Raw genomic sequence first — 21,464 nt, 5'->3', positions numbered from 1 at the left:
TCCTTGCCTCTGCACCCAAGTGCTCGGCAGCAGCGATTGTAGGAAATCCAGGTCGGCTGAGTCCAGGAATGATCTTCGGAATTGTCCGAAGGGGTCTGATGGGCCACAGGGCCCCCTGGTCCCTGCCCAGTCTGCTGTGGGACCTGCCCTGCAGGAGAGAAAAAAATAAAGGGGCAGATATTCATCGCCCTCGCCTGGCAGTCCCTGGATGCCACCCTCATCCAGTACAGCCTCCTCTTAACTAATCACATCTCCAAAGACTTTATCCAGATAAGGTCACATTCTAAGTCTCCAGGTAGACATGAATTTGGGGTGGGGACACTGTTCGATTCACGACAAGCCCTAATAAATATGTGCCATTATTAATTCTCCTTTCATCACCTACCGAAGCAGCGCATGCCACATGCCAGGCGCTTCTCTGAGCTTCGTTTATTCCCTCCCCCATCTGGCCCTCTCCGCAGCCTTGTGAAGAGTTTCTCTGATTATTTCTGAGACCCAGAGAGGTGAGCCAACTGGACCCAGGTCACACAGCTGGTAAACAGCAAAGGTGGGCTTCAGACGCTTTTCTTTCTGACTCTAAAGCTGGCAAGGTTTCAAGACCCTCCAATCCCACCCAAGAGCTTGGGGTCTCCGAATTTTGTGTCCCAGAGTCCCGGCCATCTAAGCGGCTCACCCCCGGGCACACCTCCCTGCAGACACATCTCCCCGAGAGAGGCCAGAAAAGTGGGGGCGGAAAGCTACCTTGTCTTTATTGAGGCAAATGTGAAGCTGCTCTGCCCGGGACTCTGGCCCAGGGCTCCTGTGGGGAGGAAGCCGGTGTGCCCCCGGCCCTCTGTCGTGCGTGTCAGAGACACACATCATCCGCGACATCTGGGAACACTTTAGGAGTCTTCACGGGGGGCTACAAATTGAAAAATGGTCCATTAAGGTGGGATCTATTCGTCATCAAGACAAGGCTAATAGATGCTCGCAAGGGGATTCACTCTTCCGGGTCGACAAGCCCTGACTTCTGGGGAGCGGTGGGCGCCAGCACGGGCCCCGCAGCAGTGTAAGGCTGTTTCCTCGATGGCGAGGGAGAGCGGGGCCTGGCAGGGCCAGGATGGGGCCCGATGGGGACACATGTGCGTGCAGTCCGACGATGTTTGGCGGTTCCTGTTTTTGTCAAACCTGGGCCATGGCCATGGCGAGGACTTGCTCTGGCTAATGGAAGGCGCGTGCAGTGAGGAGTCAGGAAAGAAAATTTGTAATTTCTAGCAACTGGGGCCCTGGGCCCAGGAAATAGCTGCTCTGTCAGCAGGGGAGAGTCAGTGAGTTGGACACCTATGGGGAGATCAGGGGTCCCTGAAAAACAAAGCCAGCCTGCAGCACTTTGTGGGGACAACCGGTAAGGCTGGCGAGTGTGTAGGGGCCAGACACATGGCAGAGAGCTCTGGCCCACAGCCAGACCGCCTGGTTCCCATCCTGCCTCCCCACCCACCAGCCCCTTAGACGGCCCTGCTGTGAAGCGGGGATTATACCAGAACCCACCTTGTGGGCTTCCAGAGGTGTCCCTGAACTAAGGGCACAGCGTGAGTTCCCATTAATGCTAACCGTTGTTGTCAGACTGCAATAACGGTGGGGGGCTGGCCGCAAACAGAGAAGAGCCAAGGACAGGACTGGAGAGAAGCAGCCCCCACCTTCTGGCCGTGGTTCTAGGGCCAGGCCCCTAACTTGCCCCCTGTGCCCTGAGCAGGAGCCCCCCGCTAGGACCTGCCCCTCAGAGTAACTGGGTGATCAGTGCTGATGGTGGTTGTCACCCAGCATGGGCCACCCTGTGTCCAGCATCCAGGAAGCGGTGGGATCAGCTGGAGGGGGAGGCCCCAGGAGGAGGGGTGGGGAAGCCCCCAAACCACTGCCTGCACAGGAGAGTTGCCTGCGGGCTGACAGCCAGCTGCCTGTGGACATCAAGGGTCTGATTTGCATTCCCAACTCAGGGGCCACAGGACAACAGACAATGGCCCTGTGGCCCTTCTGCCCAGGTGGCTCCGACCCTGGATGAGGTGGGGGGATGGTGGGCCTGGGGTGGGTGGGAAGGAGGTCAAGTCTGAGCCAGCTCCGGTTCAGGGGTGGGAGGACTCTTGATGGCTGCGAACTGGACTTCATAGTCCTCCAGGCTCCCAGGCCCTGTGAGGGGCATCCAGGCTGAAAGTCTGCTCTCCTGGCTGGAGTCAGGCATCTGTTAGCATGTGAAGGCCTGGCCCTTCCCCTTTGTCCCCGTCACCCCCAGGTCTGACTGCTCAGGGCCGTGGCACTCATGCCAGCTGGCCGCATCTTTCCTGCAGAGGCCAGTCTCCGGAGCTATCAGAGGCTGTGGCCGTGGCTGTGGGCTTGCTTATCTTCATGGCTCCAAGGCCAGCCAGCTTTGGGGCAGCAGCAGCCCTGCGAGGAACATAATCCACGCAGAAGGGACAGCAGGACCCAGCATGGGGGTGGCGGCGCGAGAGGCAAGGATGCCATGTGCCCCATGCAGGCAGCTCTGAGCACTGGTCCTTTGGAGCCTCGGGAGGCACTGGGGCGGCCAAGTGAGGATGGAGGGGAGGCCTCTCCATGGTGAGGGACCTTCCCGGGGGCAGCCGACACAGACCTTGTCAACAGCTGCTCAGCGAGTGCTCTTGATGGCTTCATCCCCCGATGCTGTGGTCTTTCCACTGCCCTAGCTGGGGTCCCATTCCTTCCTTCCTTCCTTCCTTCCTTCCTTCATTTATTCAGTCTTCGCAGTGAACCTGTAAGGTGGGGAGGTGCTATTATTACTATTACACCCATTTTTAGATGAGGGGAGACATAGTTTCAGTAACTGGTTCCCAGGCACAGAGCTCACAAGGGGCTGTATTAGCTGTCTACTGACTGCTGCACAACACAGGACTCCAAAACTCAGCGGCTTAAAACAACACGTGTTTATGATCTCCCAGTTTCCGTGGGTTGGGGGTCCAGGTCTGGCTTGACTGTGTCCTCTGCTTCTGGGTCTCTCACAGGCTACAGTCAAGGGGTCGGGGGCTCAGGCACCTCAAGGACCAACTGGGGCAGAGTCGTCCCCAGATCCTCTCGGTGGTGGGAGAGGGTGCGGTTGCTCTGTGGCTGTTGGCTTTCGGCCCTTGGTTCCTGGCCACGGGGGCCTCTCCAGCACCGCGGCTTGCTTTGTCAAAAGTGAGAAGCCAAGAAGGGGTGCGTGTGTGTGTGTGTGTGTGTGTGTGTGTGTGTGTGTGTGTGTGAGTTAGGTCACTGCCTTTTACAACCTCATCTGGGAGATGACACCCACCCATCACTTTTGCCACCTTCCATTCATTAGAAGCGAGTCCCTGGGCCAACGTATACTTGAGAGGGTGAATGCCAGGAGGGGTGGGTCGCTGGGGGCCACTTCAGAAGCTGCCCACCACCAGGGCCCAGCTGGGTTTGAACCCCATTAGATAGGGCTCCAAAGCCTTCCCCTCCCCATGTGCCACCTGCCCCAAGGAGGCTGAGAAGAGTTTTCTTCCCAGACCTGGTGCCCGGCCAACACTACAAGTTGGGACGGGCTCCCCCATTCACGTGTTCACTGGACATTTCCTGAGCACCCACTAGACAGGGCGCCCTGTCTAGTGGGGACCCACGTTGAGCGTGCGAATGTTTCCTTACAGCATCCCATGCACGTGTGGAGAAAAATGTCCTTTGTCTCCTGTAAACAATCTGAGATTTCTCGCAAACCCCAGTCCTAGGGCAATAAGGAAAAACGCTGGATTTCGTCTAATCCGGTCACTTTCATCTGACCCAGTACTCCAGGCCTTTAGGGGATGCTCAGTCTCAGATTCCCTCCTGCTCGCCCCCAGCCCCTCCCGCTCCAAGAAGCATCCGAGTCCATGTGTCAGGGAGGAGGTGGCATCTCCAGCCACGTCTGTGGCCTGGATCACTGCTTGCCTTTCTGGCATCTGTGGCTGAAGCTGGCAGCTGGGAGAACTCACGCTTTGGGCCCGGAGCCCTGGCTGCCTGGCTGGTCTTTACCTTGGCTCAGCCCTCCCATTACCACTGCATCTGGCCCCCTGCCCAGGCTGTCCTGCAGTCACTCTGTCCCTTGCCCAAGGTGTGCCCTCACCTGAGCGGGGACATGTTGAGCTCCGGCCAGGCCACTCCCCTGCCCCCGAGGCTGGGAAAAGTGGAACGAGGGGCTTCCCTCCCTTCAAGCTGTTGCACCGTCGGGTTCCTGCCCCTAACCGATGGGCGCTGATCTCAATGCAGCTGACTCCTTGAGCCTCCAGAGGATCAGCGCAAGCCCCAGCTTCTGGAGCCCACCTTACTTGTATGAAAACATCAGTAAGTAGAAGCAGCAGACACGCAGGCTGCCCGTCACACACCGGAGCCTGCTGTAGGCACCTCACACGTGAGCTCCCTTGACGCTTACAGCAACTCCGTGGGGAAGAACTAGTCCTATTTCACAGACAAGGAGACTGAGGCCCAGAGAAGTGACGTGACTTGCTCATGGCCACAGAGCTAGTAAGTGGCAGAGCTGGGGTGTGAACCCAGGTGCCCCTGAATCCGTGCTCTTCGCCACCACCTCCTCCGTCTCCTGCCTCCTCTGGGCTGAAGTGGAAGGGGGGTGCGGGGGGTGGGGGGTGGGTGGGTCTTGCTTCCCCATGTTTGTTCCTTCAGCCAGAGCTGGCAAGCCCAGGGTCACGGTGAAGGGGAGCGTCTCTACTTTCTTAGCAGTGTGGAAAATTTCCATGCCTTTGCTATGCTCACTGGGAGCTAAGGGACAACAGGAAAAAAAAAGTTTTCTGCCAGTGGAGGCTTTTAGGTCTACTGTCTTCTGGCACAATCTATTTTGATGATGAGAAACTGAATGCTGCTACTGCCCAGCTCTTTGTTACTTTGTACAAATCCAGATCTTCCCAGGGCAGATGGAAGACTGAGAACCAGGAGGGGACCGGCTGTTTTCCCACAAAGGCCGAAAGATGCAGTAATATTTTTCCACCTCCGACTTGTTACAGAAATGATCACACAGTTAGTCAGGGTTGTGGTCAACGTGCTGAAGGGGAAATGGAGCAACAGGGTGTGTAACGACTGTCTGAGCCCATTCAGGCTGCTGCGACAAAGTCAGAATCCAGGAGGTCAGGCCACCGTCAGAGCACAGCTCCGTCAACACACTCTGCAACCCTGGCAGAGGCCTGGCCTCGTTTCCCCATCTGGGAAGAGATCATTCTGTCATCTCTGAAAGGATGGAGCAGACACTTTTCCAGGGGGTGACCCGGGATGCTGAACAAGGCATGTCTCAAACTAGGGCGGCCGGGGAGAGCAGGGCAGGACTGCACGCGGGGAAATGGTTCTGAGGCCCTCCATCCCCAACGCCTCCCCTCTCCCTCTTCCTCTCCTGCACCCTCCTTCCTCCTTGCCCCCATCTAAGCCGATCTAAGACTACCACTTACTGCGCCCACCATTGTGCAAGCGTTACTCAGAGATAGCCCTAGGCAGTGAGTAGTATTAATACCCCCATTTTATAGAAAGGACGACTGAGACTCAGAGAGGTTAAGCAACTCATCCACAGTGACACAGCAAGAACGTGGCAGGCCCCCAGGTCTGGTGACTCCAAAGCCTTAGCCATCCTCCCACCACTGCTGTGCCATTTGGGTTCCTGGATGAGGCAGGGAGAGGATTTGCCCCAGAAAAAACTTCAAGAACCAGACTCCAGAAACCCTGAGAGCTATTAATTCTGTGCATGGTCCATGCCTTCCCTTTGCTGTGAAGGAGCTGGGCCAGGGGGCTGAACTGAGGTTACAACATGTTAAGAACTTAAAGTAGAAACCCAGTTTTTAAATGTTCTAGGTCAAGGCAGGCAGTTTCCTCTGGGGACAGGGTGGGTTCCAGTCCATTTAACTGGAGGAGACGGGGGTGGAGGGATGTTAACTTTCTTGGTTGATGGTTAACGTTCCTTCCCAAGGGTATGTATGATTGATGCTGATGTTTTTAAACAAAATTCAACCAAGCTAGACTCAGCGCCCCAGAAAGCTAAGGAGACAGCATTCATGAAAACTTTGGAGGGAATAAGGATATTCCAGATAATGTGCCTCCTTTTTGACTCTCCTCATGCAAAGTAGAGGCCCTCTTATCACATAGACCTCACAGGAGGGGGCTTCCAGGCACCTACATCTTAAGAAATTGGTGTGTCCTATCTGCACTCAAGGCCTCTTGTCTTGACTGGATCAAAGAGAAAAAACAAAATAGACCCCCAGCTGTCATTATCAGATGTTCCCCCTATTACATTTGCCAAACACTTTTTTGGTCCCCATTCTGGGGCCTGCCTGGGAAAAAGAATCTATATATTAAGACACTTGGAGTTACATGCAACAAAACCCCAATTCATACCGTCTCAAGCAAGAAAGAGAATATATTGGCGCACATCAATGAAAATGAAAAGTCTAGGATGAGGGGTAGCTTCAGGTATGGCTGGATCCAGCAGGGTGGGTAGGGGTGGGGGATCTTATGGCTGATTTGCAGTGACCTGGCCTGGAAGAGATTTCCTTGGCTGAACCCGACATGGTGGCTGTAAGGATATGGTGGTAGGAATGGGCCTCAGGGGTGTGCACTGAGAAAGGGTAAAGAATCATTCACCACTTTGAGAAACTTTGAGTGAAGGAAAGTCATCAACAGAGAGATCTTAAGTTCTGCGTGATTCAGTTAGATCTTAAGAATCTGATCCATTCCAAGTTCTGAGGAACGTTACAGAGTATTTGAGTTTCGGTGGTAAATACGTGTAACACCAAAATACCATTCATGCCCATCCTTCAATGCACGGCAGGCATTGCTAATGGATCACAGCACCCTTTCCTAGTGAGGGGCAGACTCCACTTGAATACTGCATCAGAAGCAACACACACTCAGCAGTTGGTGCCAGAACAAGAGCCTAAACCATTTGCAATTTCTGTTCTAAGCTAAGGAAATGGAAACCCTGAGATCAGAGGGATGTGCTCAGCGTCATGCAGAAACCCGGGGACTTGACTCCCCGCCCCCCCCGACTCCCGACCAGCCTCTTTTCCTGTGGGATTCTGCCTGATTTCAGCATTGACAGGAGAGAGTCTCTCCCTCCATGGAGATTTCCACTCCAGACAGCTGCTGCCCATGGAAAAGAAATAGACTTGAGGTCAGAGGAAAGCCAGAAAGCTCGGCCACTCACCCGCTCTTGCTGAGAAGAGCGCCTGGAGCTCAGTGCACTTGGGGGGCTGGTGGACAGGACGATGGCCGGGGTGCCCACCAGTGAAAGCATTTGCCCACCCACATGGGCTTTTTGGTGCCCTACCTTAAATACGATAAAGCCCGGTGATATGTCCCACTAGACACACATTCTCAATGGGCGGTGATGCTGAAGTGGTTTCCTCCTGGGGCCGGGGGTCAGGGCTGTCCCAGAGGGAAGGAGAAAAATGCAGAGTAAGTCCTGACACAGCTCTTATTCTCCCAGCTCAGCCTTGTCCAAATGGAGGAAGAAAGCGTGCCAAACAACCAGCCACTTCTTTGGCTGTAGGTACTGGGGGTGGGGGGCCCGACTGTGATGTGCGGGGTCGGAACTGAGCAATTTCAGGGGGTTGACATCGAGCACGCCACCTGCCTCTCACAAAGCCAAGAGCTTTGCATGCGCTACTTTAACTCACATTCACGAGGAATTTTTCCTTCCGAATAGACGCTGAACCAGGGGCTTGGCGGGAGGGAGCCAGGCTGCCCACAGTCACCTCCAGTGAGGGCCGATCTTGGCTCCAAGTCAGGCCTGCCTGGCCCAGGTTCTGACCTGGCTGCGCCCTGTGGGCTGGCTGACGCTGTGAAGAGGAACAGGACAGAGTACGTGTGCCCTGGGGAGGCCATTAAGTCTGTTGCCCCCGGCGGCGGTGTGCAAGGTGCTGGTGGGCTCAGAGGAGCCTGCGGTTGTTCCCAGAAAGCACAGAGCATGCACTTGGGAAAACATCACCAATAACAAGAGAATACCCCTGGTGACCCCCTTAGTTAAACTTACGGCCCACAGAGAGGTGCAGCTCCCCCCCATATTGTGCAGGTGAGACAACTGAGGCTCAGGAAGGAGAACTGACTCACCCCAAGTCCCACGGCCATGAGCAGTGGGCCCAGGACTTGAATCCGTAATCCGGGTCCCAGTACACTGACTCCCCGGGGGGCCCACGAGAACTGGTAGGAACCAAAGGGTGGCAGGGCAGTGATGGAGCATCTGACAGGAGGGTGCTGTCCTCCCACCCATGGACAGAGAAACACCTAAGGGTGCTGTGCTTCGCTGCCTACAACAGATTCCCTCCCCACCTCCTGGGAGGGGGGTGGGATTGCAGTGATGACGGCAGCACCTATGACGTCTACCACCTGGGCTCACCCTGGTCCTGGGACCTGGCACTTAACGAGCACCCAGTTTCACAGATGTGGCCAATTGTTATTGCTTCTTTATTTCCTTTGGAAATTTACTTTTAATATGTTTTGGCTTTCGGCATCCTCAGGGGGTCTGGCCCTAATCAAGTCGGCCCCGACCGATGACAACAGCAGATGTTCCCAGGTAGGCTGGACACACCCACGCCTCTGGTGGGTCTGGCAGAGGCTGGAGGGAGAGTCAAGTTTGCGGCTAATCCTTTTCCTCATCAGCCATCAGCTCCTTGGAGCCTCTGCAGAACCATCTGGAAGGGAAGTGTGAGGGCAGATGTGGCCAGAGCAAAAGGCCTGCAGTTGGCGGAGCTTCGCTCGGTGTTTTGGAAGAGGCACCGCACCTGGAGCCCATTAGATGCAGGTTCCCATCCCAGAACTGTCACTCACTGCTAAGCCTCTCTGCCTGGGTGAGAACTGGTTTTCCCCCAGGAGTGCCCCGAGCCTGCTGAGTGAATGCTATTTGTCCCTAGTGTTGGCTAAACTCACTGTGGACAACAGCTGTGCTGCGGGGCCCAAGGGAAACGGAAGACATATTTCTACCCCTTCTCTCCCAGGCCCCGACCTGCCCTTCAGCCTCAGGAGTTCCTGGCTTCACCCTTTGTCCAGGATCTCCAGAGAGATCCTGATAAGAGCAGTTCTGAGGCTGAGAGGGGGTTGTTATGAGGACAGCGCGTTCTGCAGCCAAGACCTGACCTCCTCACCCCTCCTTCCGAGTGCTTCAGACCAGAAAAGAACTTGTCACTTGGGACATACAGGGACATGGCTTTGAATCCTAACTATCCCAAAGGGCTTCTGCCTGCTGTGGTGTGGTGTGCTTGGGTTCTATGGATCATAAATCTACTCTAACAATTCCAAGTAAAAAGTGGATGTCTTAGAAGGTTCTAGAGACATTCCTTTTGGTTAAACAAAACAGACAAACACCAAACCCCAGAAAACCTAATAAAACGAATTTGAAGAGTTGTTGATCCATGTAATGGAAAAGTCCAGTGGTAGGGTGGATTTCAGGTCAAGTTTGATCCAGCTGCTCAACACTATCCTGGGGATCCAGATTGCCACCTATCCCTCTTCCATATACATCTGTGTGCATGGTCATTCAAGCTCCAAATATCCATGACCCTTCAGCTCAAGTATTTGCACCAGCTGAGATGTTCTGTGTTTCTTCATGTGTATTCCTGAGAGAGGGAATCGGATGTCCAAGCTCATCCTTTCAGGCCAAGCACCAGCAGTTGTATGTTTCTGGCCAGCAGAGTTGATGGTCTCCCCTGGGTCCAGGGTCCAATGTTTGTTCAGTCATTAGTGGCCAGACCACAAAGGTCACATGCTTGCTCCAACCCAGTGGAGGCAGGACATCTGATAAGTGGTCATGGACCAGTCAAGCCACCCGGATGCCTTCCCAGAGACTGAGTCTCAGGAGTCCCCAGAACTCTGCAATTCCCCCCTGGACTGAAGACTATCTTAAGAGTCCTTTTTTGCTCTAATTAGTAATTTTAGGACAATTTTAAGGTTGAGTCTGGTTAGTCCTAGCTATTTCTTGAGGCTCTGTTTCTGGTTCACTCAGGAGGAGAAACTCAGACTTGGTTCAGGAAATGGTTTTAATCCCTGTTCCTAAGAAATCAGTCAGTAACTACGTGTGTCCACCGTCAGTAAGCCCAGGATTATTCTCAGATGGCTGTTGACAGGCAGCTGGGCTGCTTCTCCAAACAAATTCTGCATTACTTTATTACTTTCATAACCAGGAAAAAGGTTTGATCTTCAAAACAATGCACCCACGTCATCGATCAGGCTGGAAGAACTTGTTTGGCCAAATTTAGAACCCACAAGAAGGTCAGAGGCTAAATTTAGAACTAAACTCTGAACCCTGAGGGCCAGCAGCTCTGTCTGGCACTGGGTGCTTGCTAATTCCACCTGCCACCTTGACTTTTGTTGAATCTTTTCCTGTAACTATGTGTCCACGGAATTCTTGCAGGATGACATAGTCTTTAAGGGCACGATCTGAAATCTAAAGCCCGTCTCTGCGTAAGTTGTGTGACTCTGGGAATGTGTTTACCCTCCCTGAGACTTGGTTTCATCTATTTTTTTTTTTTTTTTTTTTTTGTCTTTTGTCTTTTGTCGTATTTTACGGCTGCACCCATGGCATATGGAGGTTCCCAGGCTAGGCGTCAAATCGGAGCTACAGCTGCTGGCCTATGCCACAACCACAGCAACTCGGGATCCAAGCCTGGAATGTGACCTACACCACAGCTCACGGCAACTCCAGATCCTTAGCCCACTGAGCGAGGCCGGGGATCGAACCCTGGTCCTCATGGATACTAGCCGGGTTTGTTAACCACTGAGCCACGAGGGGAACTCTTCATCATCTTTTTAAAAAGGGGGAGCTCAATAATAGCATCTACCTCATAAGATATTATGAAGATCAAGGAGGTTTTTTTGGTGTGGTAAAATATACGTAACACAAAATTTACCATTTAGACTTTTTTTTTTTTTCTGCTTTTTAGGCATATGGAGGTTCCCGAGCTAGGGGTCGAATTGGAGCTACAGTTGCCGGCCTCTGCCACAGCCACAGCCACGCCAGATCTGAGCCGTGTCTGAGACCTACACCACAGCTCATGGCAACATCAGATCCTTAATCCACTGAATGAGGCCGGGGATCGAACCTGCAACCTCATGGTTCCTAGTCGGATTTGTTTCCACTGCGCCATGACAGGAACGCCATTTTGACCATTTTTAAGTGTACGGTTCCATGGGATCACACACACTCATACTATTGTGTGAGAGCCTCGCCCTCATTCATCTTCCGAATTGTTTCATCTCCCCCAAGTGAAACTCTGCACCCGTTTAATAATAACTCCTCATCCTCCCTTTCCCCCAGCCCAGGGTAACCCCCATTCTGATATCTGTCCCTATGAATCTGATTGCTCTAGGAACCTCCCATAAGTAGAATCATACAATGCTTGTCCTTTTGTGACTAGATTATTCCACTCGGCATAATGTCTTTAAGATTCACCCATTTTGGAGTTCCCATCGTGGCTCAGTGGAAACAAACCTGACTAGTATCCATGAGGAAGCTGGTTCGATCCCTGGCCACCTACGTCAAACATCCAGCGTTGCTGCGAGCTCTGTTGTAGGTCACAGATGTGGCTTGGATCTGGCGTTGCTGTGGCTGTTTGACCCCTAGCCTGGGAACTTCCCTGTGCGGTGGGTGCAGCCCTAAAAGAAAAAAAACAAAAAACGGTTTAGCCATTTAGTAGCATGCATCAGAACTTCTTTCCTTTCTAAAGCCGAAGTATTTTCTATTGTATAAATAGACCCCCTTTCGTTTCGCCATTCATTCCTCTGTCAGCGGATACCTGGGCTGCTCCCTCATTTGGGCGGTTGTAAGCAATGCTGCTATGAGCGCTGGTCTACAGATATCCATTCGAGCCCCTACCTCCGCCTCTTTGTGGTGATAAAGCTGTGTTAGGGACAGCCACGAGGGGAGCTCTTCATCCCTTTTTTAAAAAGGGGGAGGTCAACAATGCTTGGCATACAGTAAGCATTCAACATATCATAGCTGATACATCAGTATTAGAAAAACAGTGAGCGAGACTTTTCAAATGCAAATTAAAGAACGAAATGATATTTTTGCCTGTCAAATTAGCAACAACCCTAACCCTAACCCTAACCCTAACCCTATGAAAAGGGAATAATCCTCAATGCAGCTGGGACAGGGGGAAATGGATTTTCTCACACGCGTCCATGGGTCATCATTCTGGAAACAACTCACAGGGCTAAATATGACAGATTGAGGTTCTTGAAAGGGTTCATACCTTTTGGCCCAATAATTCCACTTCTGAGGTTTCATCCTAAAGAACGCTGAATGCAGATCAAGACCGGACTCTAGAGAAGTTTGTCACTGCAATCTTCGTAACATGATGGAAGCAGCCTCTATTCCTACCCATAGGGAACAGAAGAAAATAAAGCTGGTGTAGCCTGGCAATGGACAGTTTTGTGGTCATTACAAGTGCTTATGAGAATAGTGCAATGAGCAAATGTATATGCTATACTCGGTCACGAAAAAGAAGGTATAGGTATCGCATGTATCCTCTAAAACCAGGTACCCTTTATTGAGCATTTACTATGTGTCGGAAAATCTGCTCAGTTCGTTATGTACTTTCTTGTTTACTCTTCCCAACAACCCAGAGGTGGGTCCTATCATTATTCTATCTTCCAGATGAGGAAACAGAGGTTCCAAGTGGTGACCTGACTGTCAGGTCACACAGCCAGCAAGTGGCAGAGCTGGGATTCCAACCCAGGCCCCTGGGCTCCAAAGAGAGAAATGGGATAGAAAGAACACGCTGCACTAAAGGATAATCACGCTCCTTGGAAGGACAGGAGTGAGTGTTACTTTTCTGCTCAGGCTCGCCTGTAAGTCCCCTCCAAACCAGCGGGGAGAGCATACTGAAAAGGGGAGGGAAGGCAAGGAGGCAATTGCGTTTTGCAAGCAGGCATCTCTGACGATAAAACTCCATGTCTTGTATCTCATGGCACAAACTCAGTTTGTGTCCATTTTTTTTTTCTGGTTAAAGTAGAGCAGAGTGTCCTGGCTGTGTCTCTGTGTCTTCTGGCTGATTGCTTAATAATCGTGGACACACACACACACACACACACACTACAGAAGAGGAGGCAAAACCCAGCAGTAGCCAAAACTCTGCTAGATCGATGCAGACTGTTATAGGCGCAGCTTTCCAACAAGCAGAGCTCAGTGAAATAAATATTTTTCCTGTGAGAAGAGGCTTAAGTCGGCGATCTTAACAATCCCCCAATTCATTCCAGATCCTCTTGGAGTGGCTGGCGTCAGCGCACCCATCTTGATGTACTTAAGATCATTTAGTAACTGCAGCGGGCCTGTGTGTCTGGCGGGCTTCTCCCCTTGGCGGTGCGCCAGGGGCGCTGGGCAGGAGGGCAGGGAGGAGTTTGGCCCTGGGGGAAGCTCTCCCCACTCCTCCAGCTACCCACAACTTCCTTGGGATCCCCAACTCTCTTTTCCTGGTAAGCCGTCACTTTTTAATCTAAACTGGAGGCCCGAGCATTCAACCTCTTTTCTTGGCAGAGGCTCGGTTCCTTTCGTCCTGGAGACAATCTGCAGGAAGAATTTAGAATCAAGGACTTTGAAAGCACACACGCATGAAGAAATCCGAGTTCTCTCAAAAAACCGAGCACGTCACTCTCCAGGCAAAAATGTGTCAGGTGATTCATTTTCACATACTTGCTCACTCAGCAATTATTTACTGGGACCTCTCCTTCCTAAGTGTGAGAGTTGAGACCAAGCGAGGGTAAGAGTGCGAAGGGCTGCTGGGGATCCAAGATTCATCCCTCCCTCCGTCCACCCATTCATTCAGCAGCTCTCTGCTGATCGCCTCCAGGCGCGGGGTCCTTCTGGGGCGTGCGGGCTGTCAGTGGGAAGCTGCTTCTCAGAGCTGCCATTCTAGCCGGGTGACAGCTGGACAAGGAAAATGTAGCACATAGGATCAGATGCTATTAAGTGCCAGGGAGAAAATAAAATAGGACAGGGGATTGGGAGGAGGGAGGCAGGCTGGTCCCACTAGATGAGGGGCCAGGAAAGGAGGTGTGAAGTCACAACTTGTGGGACCTGGGGGGAGATGACACAGGAGGCACAGACCTTAAATAACAGTGACTCACTCACAGGTCTCCTGTGAAGTCTCTTTCAAGTGTCTTTCCGTCCTGATTATGCCAATTGACTCTATTTGTCGTCAACATGTATTTTTTTTTCCAAGGCATATGGAAGTTCCCAGGCCAGGGACTGAATCCCAGCCACAGCTGGACCTATGCTGCAGCTGCACCAATGCCGGATATTTAACCCACTGCACCAGGCTGCGGGTCGAACCCTGGCCTCAGAGAGGGGCCTGAGCCACTGCATTTGGATTCTTAGCCCATTGTGCCACAGCAGGAGCTCCCTATTTGTTGTTAATATGTCTTTGATGCCTCACTAAGACCCACGGATCACCTCCTTGACAGGTCAGAGGCTTAGCAGGCAAGTATGCCTACTGGCCCTTCAACTTGGCTTTGTGTTTAATGTGAATATTTTATAGTTACTGTTTATATTAGTATCCGTGGCAAATGGCACTAGGCCCTTCAATTACAGTTATGAGAAACACCCTTCTAAAACATACATGTGTTGGAGTTTCAGCTGTGGTATAATGGGATCGGTGGTTTCTCTTCAGCACTAGGATGCAGGTTCGATCCCTGGTCTAGCACAGTGGATTAAAGGATCCAGTGTTGCCGAGGCTGTGGCGTAGATCGCAGCTGTGACTCAGATCTGATCCCTGGCCCAGGAACTCCACATGCTGTGGCACAGCCAAAAAAAAAAAAAAAAAAAAGGGTCAATAAAATATGCATTTTTTTGAGCCAATTTAAAATGCTATTAAAGAATTTATACTAGAGGTGGTGCTCAAATACGGGGAAAATGGTAACGGCACTAAATGAATGAAATTGGGGACACACTAAAATCAGACTCGACCCCTCTCCTCGCACGGCCCAGAACCTGGCTCAGGAGGTGAAAGCTCTTGGTGTGACTCAGCCTGCAATGGGCGCCTCCCTTTAAGGGCCTCTGGAAGGGAACAGTGTTCCCTGAGGCCCTGAGGGGTCAGGGGAAGCGGGTCGGAGGGGGAGCTGCTGGGGGCACCCTTGAAGGCAGGGGCAGGTCTGGACCTGCCGAGGGAGGACGTGCAGGGCACTCCAGGCAGAGGGAACACAGAGGCCCGGGGAGCGGGGGTGGAAAGCCGGGGAAAGTGAGCCAGGCAGCATGGGTACGAGGGATCAGAAGTGCTTGGAGAGGCAGCCCCTTGGGAGACCACCCCAGCTTGACACTAGTCCCGGGATTCATCCTAACATGAGCTCCGTCCACTGAGCAGAGCTTTCCTGCCTTTAAACTGTGATCCCAGCAGACTCAGGAGGTAGCAGCACTGTGGTTAGTCCTGGTCTACAGATGGCGAATGGAAGGCTCAGGCCAGGTCACCTATGCAAGGTCCTGCAGCTAGTAAGCAGCCGTCAGGACTTTTTTTTTTGGTCTTTTGCTATTTCTTTGGGCCACTCCCTCGGCACATGGAGGTTCCCAGGCTAGGGGGCGAATCGGAGCTGTAGCTGCTGGCCTACGCCAGGGCCACAGCAACATGGGATCCGAGCCACGTCTGCAACCTGCACCACAGCTCACGGCAACGCCAGATCGTTAACCCACTGAGCAAGGCCAGGGACCGAACCCGCAACCTCATGGTTCCTAGTTGGATTCGTTAACCACTGCGCCACGACGGGAACTCCCCGTCAGGACTTTTAAAACTTCAGATATAATTCACATACCATTCAGTGGTTTTTAGACTTTTCACCAAGTTGTGCAAACATTGCCACCATCTAATTCTGGCACATTTTCATTGCCCTCCAAAGAAACCCCGTGCCCATGAGTAGTCATGGCCAGTCTCCTCTGCCCTGGTAACCACCAGTCTAGTTTCTGTCTCTATGGATTTGCCTGTTCTGGACATTTCATATCAACAGAATCACAGAACATGTGGCCTTTTGTGTGTCGCCTCTTTCACTCAGCATAACGTTTTCTAGACTCATCTACGTTGAACCGTATCAGTACTTCATTCCTTTGTGAGGCTGAAAAGCACCCACTGTGTGAATGCACCACGTTCTATTTATCCTTCACCAGCTCATGAACATTTGGGTGGTTTTCACTTCTTGGCTCTCATGAAAAATGCTGCCATGAACATGTGTGAACAGGCTTTATGCGGACATGTGTTTTCATCCCCTTGGGAGTGAAATAGGGAGTGGAACTGCCGAGCCATATGGTAACTCTGTGTTTAACCTTTTAGGGGAACTGCCAAGCTTTCTTCCTAAGCGGCTGCACTGCCTCGCATGCCCACTAACACGGTCTGTGGGGTCCAGTTTCTCCACATCCTCGCCAAGGCCTGTTACTGTTCGTCTCTGATTATGACCATCCTAGTGGGTGTCAGGTGGCATCTTACTATGGATTTGACTGGCATCCCCAGCAGTCAACCCCCAGTTTTGGGTTTTTTTTTGGCCATGCTTGTGGCATGTGGAAGTTCCCGGGGCAGGGATCAAACCTGTGCCATGCAGTGACAATGCCAAAGCCTTAACCACTAGGCCATCAGGGAACTCCTTGAGTTGTGCTTAATTGGAAACTCACGGTCTCTACAGCCCAAGCTCCAGCCTCCACTGGGGTCAACTGTGGCTGAAAGTGGGGTCAGCGGGAACAGAGGCAGGAGGACCCACGAAGGCTGGGGATGCCGGGGTGGTCAGGGCTCCTTGGCTGCTCCGAGGATGGGAGAGAATGAGAAGAGCAGTCAGAGGAGCCCCAGGGGTCTGGAGCCTGGAGGAATTTAATGGGGGCGTGGTGGGGCTGGCAAGGGCACACGCCAGAAACAGAGCTGGGAGACTGGACCCACCTCTCTTCCTGGATCCTAGGTCAGCCTCTTCCTTGCAAGGACAGGCCTTGGCCTCATGCTTCATTGAGCAGAGGGGACAGGGTAGGAGTTCCCTTGTGGCATGGGGGTTAAGGATCCAATGTTGTCCCTGCAGTGGCTCAGGTTGCTGCTATGGCAAGGGTTTGATCCCGGGCCTAGGAACTTCCACATGCCATGGGCATGGCCAAAAAAACAAAACCAAATCAACAAAAAACAAAACCAACCCTCACCTTCCCCGCCGAGGGGACAGGGTAAGGCAGCAGAATTCCTCTTTAGAGAAGCCAGAGCAAAAGGGTCTTGAAAAGGGAAACACCCCCAGGCCTGCCCCAGACTCCGAGGGGCTCAGGGCACGAGGCCTGGCCTTTGCTCCACTGAAAGGGTTAGTCATGTACCACCCACTATTTCTAAAATTGTGGCTTTCAGGTGCTGACTCCAGGGCACGGTTGGGGCTCATTCCTGTGCTCCTATGCCCTTGGTGTGGGGGCAGGGCTGTGCTGACCCCAGGCTGACCAGTGTTAGTCGTCAGCTGATTTCTAATTGTTAACACGCGCGACGTTCATGTTTCCTGAGCATTTACTACGTGTTGTGTGACGTCCTCTGCTCTGATGCTTTATTTTTTTTTATTTTTTAATTTTTTTTGGTTTGCAAACTGTGCTGTTTTTTTTTTTTTTTATTTTTTTATTTTCCCACTGTACAGCAAGGGGGTCAGGTTATCCTTACATGTATACATTACAATTACAGTTTTTCCCCCACCATTTCTTCTGTTGCACCATGAGTATCTAGACATAGTTCTCAATGCTATTCAGCGGGATCTCCTTGTAAATCTATTCTAGGTTGTGTCTGATAATCCCAAGCTCCCGATCCCTCCCACTCCCTCCCCCTCCCATCAGGCAACCACAAGTCTCTTCTCCAAGTCCATGATTTCTTTTCTGAGGAGATGTTCATTTGTGCTGGATATTAGATTCCAGTTATAAGTGATATCATATGGTATTTGTCTTTGTCTTTCTGGCTCATTTCACTCAGTATGAGATTCTCTAGTTCCATCCATGTTGCTGCAAATGGCATGATGTCATCCTTTTTTATGGCTGAGTAGTATTCCATTGTGTATATATACCACATCTTCCGAATCCAATCCTCTGTCGATGGACATTTGGATTGTTTCCATGTCCTGGCTATTGTGAATAGTGCTGCAATGAACATGCGGGTGCACGTGTCTCTTTTAAGTAGAGTTTTGTCCGGATAGCTGCCCAAGAGTGGGATTGCAGGGTCATATGGAAGTTCTATGTATAGATTTCTAAGGTATCTCCAAACTGTTCTCCATAGTGGCTGTACCAGTTTACATTCCCACCAACAGTGCAGGAGGGTTCCCTTTTCTCCACAGCCCCTCCAGCACTTGTTATTTGTGGATTTATTAATGATGGCCATTCTGACTGGTGTGAGGTGGTATCTCATGGTAGTTTTGATTTGCATTTCTCTTATAATCAGCGATGTTGAGCATGCTCTGATGCTTTATGCACGTTTCATCTCCATCCCCATCTCACAGATGAGGCAGCTGGGCTTCTGCGTGGCGAAGGAGGCCTCGCAGCATCCCCGCCCTCCCCCCGCCAGCCAGCGGGAGAGTCAGGACTCGCTTCCAGCCGGGCTGCCCTGGGAGTGGAGCTGGGGAAGGAGCCTCTTCCGCTTTAAATCTTCCTTCTCGGGGAAGATCCGTTTTCTTTTCCTTTTTTCTGCTCCACCTGTGGCACATGGAGGTTCCGGGGCTAGGGTTCAAATCGGAGCTGCAGCTGCCGGCCTAGACCACAGCCACAGCCACGCCAGATCCTTAACCTTCTGTGCAAGGGCAGGATGGAACCCACATCCTCACAGACACTATGTCGGGTTCTTAACCCACTGAGCCACAATGGGAACCCCTGGATTGGTTTCCTATTGCTACAGAACAAACCACCAGAAACCCAGCAGCTCAAGACAGTCCCGTTTAGCAGCGCCCGGCTCTGGAGGACAGAGGCTGGTTTCCAAGATATTGGTTGGACTGAGTTCATGTTTGGAGGATCTGGGGACAAACCCACTTCCAAGACCGTTGTGGGTGGCGTCATGCAGTTCCATGTGATTACAGGACTGAAGTCCCCACTTCCTTCGCAGCTGTCCGCCAAGGCCACTCTCCGCTTCCAGAGGCCTGGCATATTCCCTGTGACGTGGCCGCCCATCTTCAAAGCCAGCGATGGAGGCTCTCTCGCACCGCATCCCTCTCATGCTTCACACCGATTTGGCCTGGAAGAGCGGGTCCTGTTTAAGGGCTCACCTGATTGGCTCAGGCCTGCCCAGCATAATCTCCCTTCTGCCTTGGAAGGCGACATAATCACAGGAATTGCAGCTCCGAATAGTCACAGGTCCTGCCCACCCACCACAAAGGGCAGAGGATTATTGTCAAGATCGAAAGTCCCTGGGGGCCTCCTAATATTCTGCCAACCACAGAAGATTCTAGGTGCAAATAACAATGATAATGACTGCTGCAGTGACGGTACTATTGGTATGTCCTTGTACTTGCTTAGAGCTCTGTGGTTTTCAGACTGATTCTACATCTGTCATCCAGTTGGAGCCTAACAGCGGTAGAGGCATTATCCCCATTTTACCCAGGAGAGACGAACGCCTAGTTAGCATGTCTGGGGCTGGAGCCCAGATCTTCTGACCCCTGCCAGCCCAGGGCTTTTGGCGCCCACAGCACCCCTGCGTGCCATCAGAACCTTCAGACCTCATTACCGTCCTTGCAAGGGGCCAAGCCTCTGTTTCCAGCCAGCCCAGCCCTCAGGGAGCACTTCCCTGTAAGCTCACCACGTTGGGTCATCGAAACGCCAGCATTTACAGGAACTGCCACTGGGCTGGGTGAAGCTCACCTCATTAGGCAGGAAAATGAGTGGAGACTGAGGGGGCGTGGAATCAAAACAGCATGTGTGCAGGAAGAAGCCCGCAGCAGGGGAGGGCGCCTGGCCAAGGCCGTGATGCTCTGGCCGAAAGCGAGGGTACCACGCTGTCCAGAGGGCAATGTGTCAGGGAGTGGCCACCGCCGCCCCTCGTATCCATGTGTCAGGCATGGGACTCACGTGGACACCCGGGGAGGACCTAGGCCCTGGGTGCCGACATCTGCCAGGCTTCCTGTAGGGTACCCCTCCCCTAATATTTACACAGGGCTCGAGACCCCAGTGAGAAGTCCTGGCCCCTGCACGTCCCCAGGGATTCTCAAGGGTCTTGACATTTCTTCAAATACCTTTGTGCTGACATGTTAACTTTTTAAAAATTTTCCATTCTTCTCCTAAAATTGTTGTCTTTTTTCCTTTTATCCCATGCTGGATGCTGCTCCAATTCTCTCATTTTTCCTAAAGTTTTGCTGACACAAGGCTGCTAGAAGAGCGGACTTTGGAGACATCTGTTGTGAGCCAGTGTGAAAGAATCTGGCTGATTTAAGCCGAGGGGTCTCCTGGAAGGCTGTGTGTGTGTGTGTGTGTGCGTGCATGTGCACTGGAGGTGGGGAGGCTCACTGAATGGATCCAGAAAAGCAGGACTGGAAGTGGCCTGGACCAGGGGCTCGGGACCCCGAGACGTACTCACGGCAGACATTGCCGTCAGGGCCTCGCTGAAGTCAGAATGAACGCCATCCAGCATCTTCTGCCTCCTGTCCTCCTGCTCCGGTTTCCTGTCCCAGGGAGGCTGTGTCTGCTTAGCCCGGCGTGGCTCCCAGTGAGGGGATGGTGGGCTCCGGGCCAGTGCCCGCAGACCAACAGCAGTGAGCTAGAAGAAGGGGAAGAGAGACAGTCCACAGAAGTGGGGGTAACGCGAACCCAGGGGTAGCACTCCGGGAAGTCAGGTCTGGAATCCCCATCCTACGATTCCACTGCCTGAAAAATGCCGTGCGTTCTGCGCTGCCCTCCCCCTCCGGCTGTCAATCATCAACATGCCCAGTTCTGGGCTTTCTTCCCCGAGACAGTCCGGATCTCTTCCCCTGCCCCACCAATGCTTGGAGCCCACCTTAGCGCATCCCAAACCTCATGAAACTACCTGGCTAAACGAAGCGTTTTTGACCTGTTAGGGGTTGAATGGTGTCCGCCCCCCAACAAAAGATACGTCAAGAGTCTTGCCCCCTTGAACTTGTGAACGTGACCTTATTTGGAAATAAAGTTTTTGCAGGTGTAATCAAGTTCAGATGAATGCACTGGGGTGGGCCTTGGTCCTATGATGGGGTCCTCATGACCAGTGGGGAATGCCTTGTGAAGACAGAGACACACGGGCGACGGCCGTGGCATCCTTGAGGCAGAGACCGAGTGGTGTGGCTAAAAGTCAAGGAACGCCAGGGATTAAAGGCCACCACCAGGAGCCGGAAGAGGTGAGGAAGGACTCTCTCTGAAGGCATTAGAGGGAACATGGCCTTACTGAGACCTTGACTTTGGACTTCTCGCCTCCAGAACTGAGGGACAATACACTTCTGTTGTGTTAAAACACCCAGTTTACCGTACTTTGTGACAGAGGCCACAGAAAATGAAGATACCCCCTTTGGCCTCTAATATTAGCAGCACAAAGCAGTAG

General features: G+C 52.4%; 1 protein-coding gene across 23 annotated transcripts in view; it reads left to right on the top strand.

The window, feature by feature from the left end:
• Positions 1 to 21,464, top strand: part of RIPOR3 (RIPOR family member 3) — a 74,520-nt gene that overhangs the window by 11,760 nt on the left and 41,296 nt on the right. For 4 of the 23 annotated variants that reach the window (XR_014832512.1, XM_085004166.1, XM_085004163.1 and 1 more), the window contains exons 2-3: positions 12,623 to 12,785; positions 13,502 to 13,638. The exons of 16 other annotated variants lie outside the window; for them this stretch is intronic. The gene's annotated coding sequence lies outside the window, so the exon portion shown is untranslated. Of the gene's footprint in view, positions 1 to 12,622; positions 12,817 to 13,501; positions 13,639 to 21,464 lie in introns of all 23 variants that reach the window. 3 more of the 23 variants (XM_085004167.1, XM_085004162.1, XM_085004164.1) reach the window with 2 other exon arrangements.

The sequence above is a fragment of the Sus scrofa genome, chromosome 17 (assembly GCF_054392235.1).
Source record: "Sus scrofa isolate SSC_HxYL_T2T_F1_AM1 chromosome 17, Sscrofa_HxYL_maternal_Yorkshire_Landrace_v2.0, whole genome shotgun sequence".
NCBI lineage: Eukaryota > Metazoa > Chordata > Mammalia > Artiodactyla > Suidae > Sus > Sus scrofa.
This window is presented reverse-complemented; position numbering and strand designations above follow the sequence as displayed.